The following is a 9,466-nucleotide window of genomic DNA, read 5'->3' as shown; positions in this document are numbered from 1 at the left end:
AATGACAGGCACGTACGAGCCTTATTTTTCAGAATGAAAGATAACACAAAAATGTTACGCAGCTCGCATAAAAAAAAAAAAAAAAAACTAAGTGGAAACTTTCAAGAGAGGCGAGAAAACGTCGAATGCAAAACCGCAAAAACGTAGGTAGAGAATCGCGCTGAGCGGATCTTCACAGTCCCAGAGAGTGGCAGAAAATTTCTAGCTGATAGAGGGCGCGAAATTCGCACCAGCCGCATCAGCATCAGCAACATGGCGGCGGCCTTGGAGCGTTTTTTGGAAAGGTGTATGAAACCACCGAGCTCGTCAAACACCACAATGTAGGAGCTTTCGCGCTTTTACGGCAGCATCAGTTCTTCTGAAAAAGCTCCTTCAAAAGATCTAGAATCCTTGTCTATGTTTTATTATTTTGAACCACATATAAGCGCAACGTTCCACTTGTAAAATGTCCAACAAATGAAAAATGTATACGATGGCATCCGCCGTATATTCATTATTTCCATAACATCGTTTCACCTCGTATCCTAATCTTTCCTCGTTCATATGTTTCTTTTCGCATTACGGTTGTTACGGCGTCGAATAAAAAAGACGCAACAGTTATTTAATTACACGCACGAAGCATGTGATCTAAAGACCGTGCACTCTGTGGTTTCAGTCCACCTAAGCTTAGAGTTCACCATATCATGTGTTGAAACAAATAAAAGTCATTGCCAAAATGATTAGAATAGAAAGTGAGTCTAATGCCGGCATCTTCCAGCCAACGTTCGCGCGCCTTCAATACGATTTCTCAATAAATCGCCACTGTGCCCCTTGGACACGCTTTGGGGACCAACACATGTTTACGTCGCTGCCCGAAATCTTGAATCAGCGTGTAGCTCTGCGCTCCAATAAAATGTAAAACGAACTCTATAGGCTGGTTCACACAGTTGCGTTTGGTTCCGCTCGAGTACGACGCGTGCCCTTCAAGCTCAGGCATGTCTATGCTCGACGCAACTGTAGCCATAGCAACCTCTGGTTGTAAGCCGTCGCAAGAGGTTGCAGTCGCAGTCGAACAAAAATGTGTGAACCATCAGCCTTCAATCGCTCCCAAACGCGTAAGCAAAATCAAAAACACACCAAAAACGAAAAAAAAGGAGTGGAGCGATCAATGGGATTCATCCGATGGAAATGCGTGAGCGTTAGTTCTTCCTCACCCCCTTCGTGTAACGTAACACGAAATCATCTAATTCTACGTGATAGCGTGACACGAAAACGTCATTTTACGTAATCCCTTCATGGGAACTGACGTCATCTTACGTGATCGCGTAACACAAACACGTCATCTTACATGATCTCGTTACACGAAATGACGTCATCTTACGTGATCACGTTACACGAAATGACGCCACCTTACGTGATCACGTTACACGAAATCACGCCATCTTGGAAGTCAACCTATTCCCACAGCAGCGCGCTCCGCGCTTCCCGGGCCCGTTCAGTGCTGTAGTCGAAAGCAAGCTCCCTATGGCAAGCGAAAGCTTCTGAAGTCTCACATTGAGAATACTCGCAAGCGACCGTCTGTGGAAGCTTCGCACGTTGAGGTTTTTGGTGAGAACGAGCCATCCTGGTTCTATTAACTATAGTTGAAGTTATCGTTCAATGAAGCTCTAAAAAGGTATGATGTAGTTTGCATAGACATCAAGATCTATTCACAAACGCGGTTTGGCGTCGTTTAATTCACGTGTATGGTCTAGCGCACACCAGCTCGGAGCACGTGGAGCGAAAGCTCGCGCTGCAGAACCCAGGGATCCTGGGTTCGAGCCCCACCCCTGCCCGTTTCGATCTGGATGAGCATCGTACCGGCGTGCGGTCGTGTATTACTACTGCGTGATGCACGTTAAAGACCCCAGGCTAGCGATTGTACCGCACTGGCTAAATTTCTCATCTACAGCTGGGAGACTCGTCGCCCCTGTGAGGCAGACTAAGTTCTAGGCTGTATAAACACACACACAACCCAATTTTTTTTTCACGTGTGTATACAAGTGTAGCAATAAATTAGTTATTTATGCATAGATGTTTAAAAAAGTGTTTGCTATTCGACATAAGACTTTGGGAGAAGGATGTGTTCAGATTTTTCTTCATGAGCGCAAATAAACCTGACGCAATAAATAGTGACGATTTCGTCGTCCCAGTGGTGAGCAGGTGATTTCTTGCTCGAAAAAATAATGCCATTTCACAAACCACGTTCTGTGACATATGCTTTTCCAATGCCTGGCCACTATTTTGGAAGCCTTTCAGTCCAAACGAGTATACTTCTGTTTGATTTTGTTAGCTTAGCAGGGGGCCACAAAGCCTATGTTTTTGTCTTCCTCTAGAACAGACGTACAGAGTTATACCGCAACACGTATCTGTGGAGCACACAGAGCTCTCGCTCTCCTGTTGGCGGTACAGTAGCAGACGACACAATGCAGCTCCATGGTCTATCGAGGGCACGGCTAGCCGCGGCCCGTAGCGCGACCGTTCAGACTAGGGAAATGGTCTTGAAGAACCGAGAAATGGTATCTTGTATACAATAATCACATGTCGTTAGTATATTCTACTTGCTAAGCCAAATAAGTATTTGCAGCTTGTGAGAATATGTTTGCGTGACGATTTACCGTTCACACTCCTGGAGGATGTTAGCGAATCCTTCATGTTCATGGCTCGCAGTTATTAGTACTCCCTCGGAGTGACTTCACCATATTTTTTTTTTGCTTGCAAGACATTATAAAAATCACAAACACGCGAGAAAAAAATATTATGAGTACGCGTGATTTTGAGCTTCGCAGCTCTAAAGGTGCCCGGTAAATGTCGTCCAGCTTGGGAAGAAACTAATCCTTTTTGTTGGAAGTTTGACTAACGTATGCTGGCATCTCGTTTCCTGTCTGTATGTCTATACTCCGTTTCACTGTAATTTGGCAACCCTCAGTCAGAGCTGCTGTGAGGGAATCACAGTCGCGAAGCAAAGTGTAATGGTTGCGTAGGGCCATTATGAAAGAGTGGAAAGGGACAGGAAAAGCTAGGATAAAGACAGCGCCCCGAAAGGCCTGTAGAGATGCTGAAAAGGCTTACATTGCCGGCGCGTGGGCCGCGGGGTGCCGAGGTGCGGGGCCCAAGGCAGGAACCCCGACGAAAGAAAGAAACGTCACACCAGCTCCGAGTTTTTGTGAAGACTGTACTATTTTCAATATGTACACAACAATCCAGAGACAGCGCGTGCCGCTGTTAAGCACGTGCACCATCTCGTAGTAACGACACAAACCATGACTTCTTGCGCCACCTAGCTTGTTGATGGCACACTACATCTTTTCCCCCCTTAGAAAAATGACTGTTGGATAACTTGGTACTAGACCGAAAAGAACAGCTTACTCTTTACGATATGGAAAATCACACGCACGCGAAGTCCTACCGACCAATCACTACAAGCAAAATATTTGTGAAGTGGTCGGAGAAAATTAGGATAAGAAATACATTGAAAAGATACAATCATTAATGCTACATTTTGTACTGTTTCGAGCACTTTTCAGTCAGACTGAAAAGTGCTCTCTTCCCTGCAACAAAAATGTCATTGACGAGTCCTTTGAAACAAATAACACTTTAAAAAATCTCACGGTTTGACAAGTCATTTGAAACAAAGATTAACACTTTCACTTCCACGAGTAAAATGGCTGACTAGTCCTCGGAAACATAAAGAATAACATTTTCACTTCAAACACTTTGACCGAAACCTTTATGTTCATAACATGGAAACTTGATGTTTGAACCCATATGAAAAATGCAAAAATAACTGTCTATTCACATCTATCCTATAAGAATACAACGCACACTATGAAATTGCAAACCACTACGACTTAAGTCCCAAAGTTTTTAAGGAGCGTCCTTGGAGTACATATCCACTTGAAAGTCACGAAATTTTGCGGGAAGTCGTCTACGCCGCGTGGGGCGTTGTGGAGTGCCCGATGGGGATAGTGGTAGAGTATGATATGTCCTGGGTGGTGTGTCTGCACCACCGTCACCTGATGTAGGAGTCGATTCTTGGGTTGCCTCGGGACTTGATTCCGGGTCTTCTGCTAAACCAGGAGCCACTGAAGGCTCGGAAAGTGTAGAGGCCTTTGGCCCCACGGAGTGCAGAGACTTCGCTGAGACCGTTGCGGAGCTAGATGACGGCAGCTCGCTGCAATACCCGAGTTCCAGTTGGGATGAACTTGATGCGGTGCTCACTATTGCACCGCTTGAGGGAACGGAAGGTTCAGGGCCCTCCTGGAAAGCGACCCTGGGGGCCTCGTGGAAGACTGCAGCCGAGTCAGCCGGCGGAACTGGTGGCTGGCTGCTGGCTTGGACTGGTACAGCAGCGCTGAAGGCCGCTTGGAAGCCGGAATCAGGAACAGTACCGGGGACCGGGGTGGCGGAAAGGCCACCGAAAACCACCGCATCTTGCACGGTACAGGGTACCACGGAACTGGTGCCGGGGACGCCAGGAACAGTAAGGGCACCGGGTACTACCGGCACATGGGCAGCACCAAGGACCACAGCTACATGGGCTGCAGAAGCCGTATGATGAGGAACGACGCCTGGCACAGCAGGATCATGGACGGCGCCAGGGGTCGCATGACTATGGGCACCAGGCGCCACAGCGATATGGCCAGGGCCGGGTGCCGCAGTAGCATGGGCGGCCACAGGGGCCGCAGTGGCATGGACGACCTCTTGGGCCGTCGGGACACGACCGCCATCAGGGGCCACAAAAACAGGACCGGCCGCAGGGACAGGAACGGCCGCAGGGGCCGCAAAAACAGGAACGGCAACGGGCCGCACGGACAGGAGTGACGCTGGGGGCCGCAGCGCGCAAAGTTTCAGGTGCCGGACCCTCAGGTGGCACATGGCCCAAGCTTACAGCTGGATCGGCATTAGATGAAGTGGGGAATATGTCATCGTCCATAAACCACAACGGCTGACGTTGGGGTGGCTTCAATGTTGTACGTGTCACTTTGTCTACATTCCATATGGTTCCATCATCTAATCTATATGTGGCTGGTCGTACTTGTTCATGTATATTTTGCGGTGGAGCATATTTGTTGCGCATTTTCCCTCTAATGTTGGGTTTGAAAACCTTCACTGATTGCCCAGGAGCAAAAGCAGGGTACTTGACTGCTCGCCTGGCATCGGTATACTTTTTCATCTTCGTCTGGTATTCCTTGACTCTATCAGGAAGCTCTTCCTGAACAACATGTGGAGGGACAGCGGACTCTGGGGTCCCTCGTCCTTGAAGATGCAGTCGCGTCCGGTGGGTGCGACCGTGTAAAAGAAAAGCTGGCGTTTCTCCAGTCGTGGAATGGCGCGTACTCCGGTACACCCTGAGATATTCTGTAATGGCTTCGGAAAGCGGACGATGTTGGACGAGTGCCAACTGAATAACAGACTTAAGGACTCTATGGAATCTCGCTACCTGACCATTAGCTTGGGGATGGTAAAGGGATGACTTCGCATGTTTGATGCCATGCATCTTCAAAAACTCGCTGAATCCCTTCAAAATGAATTGAGGGTTTCAAGAGGTGAGGGCCCTTGATGGGTAATGAATGCTGTTAAGTCGCGACTCTTGGGGTCAAGACGGACCTGACGATAAGCAGACGCAAGGTCTAACTTAGAAAAATGGGAAGCTCCACGGAGGGAGTTCAGAAGCTCATCAATGTGCGGAAGCGGAAAAGAATCAATAACGACAGCCTGATTTGGCGCCCGCAGATCGACAAACATACGTATTCCACCGTCTTTCTTCTTAACTACTACAATGAGGGACACCCATTCCGACGTGTTTACGCGCTCTATAACACCTTGGCGCTCGAGCTTATGAATTTCTGCACTGACGGCATCACGCAACGTGATTGGTAAGCGGCGAAGTTTAGCCTGTACCGGCGGAACATGGTGCCGGACAGTGATTCTGTGAGTTTGGTTTTTAACTAACCCTAACTCAGGAGAAAAGAGATCCTCAAATTCTTCGCAACCAGAAGGTAATTTCGATGCATCGCTTACCGATGAAGGTTGCAAAGATGGTCCCGATGTCGACGGATCCGTTGAAGGCTGGTCTCCGAAGACGCCTCTACTTGAGTAGTACTCAGACGACGTGGATGGCTGAGTGCCGTGAAGAGTGGACAATGATGAAGGGTGCTTGCAGGGAGCACTTGAAGGACGCGGTGGAGGACTGGGCTCCACCGTACATGGGGGCTGCGGGACTCCAGCCGAGTTTACATGTCCCGGGATGGCCGAGCGAGGGTCAGCTGCATTGATATGGAAGCATTTGAGTGGCGCGCCCGATAAAATTAGACGCAGTCCATGCATGGCATCTGTCCCAAGCAGGGATCGGCCATTGCGAACGATGTAAAAACGAATGTCGGCGGAGCGTTCTTTGAAGCCGACTTTGGTCTGGAAACATCCCATGACTGGAATCGACCCTCGGAGGTAGTGCACAAGAGTGCGCGGCGGTTTCCTTAGCCGGATCTGCTGCTTGGAGTTGATCTTAATAAATATGCTCTCTGAAAGTATTGACACTTCGGAACCAGTATCAATGAGTAAAGGTAATGTAAATCCATTCACCTGAACATCAGCGGTGAAATTCCGTGGGCGACGGTCCGGACGTCCTTCAGGGAGGACCTCCGGGGATCCGACGGTGGAGACGTTGTTTGGCTGTTGTTCCTCCTCGTCGTCGTCGTCGGGAAACGTCACGATTCTATGGATCGGCGTCTGATTACGGCCAGATTCAAGCCTCTCGTACCGGCGACGGGCGGCGCGGCCTCGTCCCGGCGGAAAAGCCAGGCGACAGGGGTCGATGACTTCAGACGACGAAGACGAACTTCGGCAAACATTTGGAAAGTGGCCTCTCTTGCCACAAGAAAAACATGTCATTTCGAACGCTCAACACTCCTCGCGCGGATGGGGTCGGCGACCGCAAAACTGGCACGATTGCGCCCCGCGCTCAAGAGCGCGCGCGCCCGGAGGAGCATCACGAGGCACTCGGCTTGTAAAAACGCGGGTGAGTCCACGCGACTGGTGGCGCGGCGAGAAGCAAACCTTGGAAGGTGAGGAGAAAACATTTGCGGGGGTGGAAAAAACGGCAGGAGGCCGCCCTCCATTTTGACGTTGCATGTCCGAATTTGACTTCAATTGGCGGACATCTTGTCCACGGCGAACGGGAACCCTTTGTACTGCCTCAACGGCCTGTGTCGACTCGGAACGCGGAAGGCATGATGAAATTTGGCGGTAACGATCGCAATCTCGAGCAGCCCGTTCGAACTGTTGTGCCAGAAGCACGATACGTTCGAGGCTGGGTAGTCCAGCTTCCGCAGACTCTCGGATTACCCGACCTTGATGATAATAACCCGGCCAAAAAAACTTCCGCGATGCGGGTTTCAAGAGACTCCCCAAAATCACAAAAAGAGCCGAGGTGCCGTAGGGCACCAAGGTACTCAGGACGCTTTCTCCCTGCGACTGGACGCGGGTGAGGAATAACCTCCGTTCGACAACGACATTCTTTTTTTCAGCGAAGTGCTGATCAAGCGCCGTCATAAGAACGTCGAATTCGGAGGCGGTCTCGCTATGGGCGAGTGCCGTGGATGGGAACGTTGAAACTATTCTTTGGCCTTTTAGACCAAGCAAGGACCACAACAACGCGCGCTTACGCTTCGGCGAGCTTTCATCAGCCTCTAGGACCACAAGATAATTTAAAAACGACGTTTTCCAATTGAACCAAGGCTGCACAGGGGCACCTGGCGTGGGAAAAAATGGTGGAAGCGTCGGGAAAGAAGCTGTTGCCATTTTCGGAACTTATGAATGCTTTAAGTGAAGCGCTACATACGCATATTTGATGGACAAAAATATCTTTCAAAGTTACTTAGAATATACATGGACATGGAACATAGCGACGCTATGGTCTACTATGGCTATGGTTGGAAGATAAAGTTGAAAACGAAGGTACCAATTCAAACGGCCGTTACGGCGTTCGCAAAAAGAACAAAGGATGACGTTACGCCTAACCCTACTGGCGTTCAAAATGGACCATTGACGCTCGAAACGGAACGTTAAATGTCGCTATGCATCGACAGTATTTTCATGTACTACATATGCAAAAGATGTCGTGCATGGGAATATTCAAAAGGACCTCCTTACATTTCGAACGTTAAAATATTACATAACACAAAAGAAAACTATACATGCCGGTGCTGCCACCACTCAACTCCGGCACGGAGTCTCACATGAAAAAACTCACGAGGGTGAAAATGGAAAAAATGGAAGCAAAAACTTTGTCGCCAAAATGTAATGGTCGCGTAGAGCCATTATGAATGAGTGGAAAGAGACAGGAAAAGCTAGGATAAAGACAGCGCCTCGAAAGGCCTGTAGAGATGCTGAAAAGCTTACATTGCTGGCGCGTGGGCCGCGGGATGACGAGGTGCGGGGCCCAAGGCGGGAACCCCGGCGAAAGAAAGAGACGTCACACCAGCTCGGAGTTTTTGTGAAGACTGTTCTATCTTCAATATGTACACACCAATCCAGAGAGAGCGCGTGCCGCTGTTAAGCACGTGCACCATCTCGTAGTAACGACACAAACCATAGGGTGCCTGCATGTCTGTCTGTCTCAGGGTGAAGACATCCATTGTTGCACTGAATGTGCCAGCGCGTAACGCTCTCGCGCACTCGGTGCATGACTTGGGCGGTAAAATGGCGTCTATGCATTAGCCAAAGCTACGCGCTCGAGCTGAGTGACACCGGATTGCGTGCACTTCAAAAGGCATGAAAAACAATTGAGCGGAAAAATGGCTAAGATGTCACCACTGAAGCAAAGGCGCGCGTGTGTATGAAGGCACTCTAACAAACCATGACTTCTTGCGCCATCTAGCTTTTTAATGGCACACAACACAAAGCACGTGACGGTTACTTTTAGGAGCAGTACTATGGCGCCTGCAGCGCGTCTCCGACTGGTGTGTTTAGCGTCCTATGCTGGCCTTAGATCAAAAGTGGTCCAGATGTGTCAACAAATGACGTCACAGAAGACGGAGTGCCACGCTGTTGCATCTCGCGATCCTGGCAATTCATCGTGAAAATGCTGGCGAAAACCACGAGCGAACACGACTGTCGCTGCCGTCATGGCGACCCAGCGAAAAGCAATTATGCAATTTCGACTTTTTTTGTAATGCGGTAATTTAAATTAAGAAAGTAAAGACATCACAACTAAATAGAAACGTCCGTGCTAAAACATGCAGTGCGAAGTGAAGACAACTACTATCTTTTTATTTCTTGATGTCCACAAAAAAAGAGGCTATGCAGCATCGATCGTACCGTTTTTTTTTTGTTTTTTTCGCACATTATGTGATGTCCTTTAACACGAAAGTATCGACGTAAATGCGCTGTAGAGTCGACATAAAACAAAAATTGAAGTGAATTGAGCTTTGTAGTAGAACGGAAA

At 48.8% G+C, this 9,466-nt stretch overlaps 1 pseudogene; it reads right to left on the bottom strand.

The window, feature by feature from the left end:
• Positions 1 to 6,207: 6,207 nt before the first annotated feature.
• On the bottom strand, positions 6,208 to 6,872 carry LOC120843456 (annotated as a pseudogene).
• Between the last annotated feature and the right edge of the window lie 2,594 nt (positions 6,873 to 9,466).

The sequence above is a fragment of the Ixodes scapularis genome, unplaced genomic scaffold (genome assembly GCF_016920785.2).
Source record: "Ixodes scapularis isolate PalLabHiFi unplaced genomic scaffold, ASM1692078v2 PGA_scaffold13__105_contigs__length_92229423, whole genome shotgun sequence".
Classification (NCBI taxonomy): domain Eukaryota; kingdom Metazoa; phylum Arthropoda; class Arachnida; order Ixodida; family Ixodidae; genus Ixodes; species Ixodes scapularis.
The sequence above is the reverse complement of the archived record's forward strand: the minus strand, read 5'-3'. Positions and strand labels throughout refer to the sequence as shown.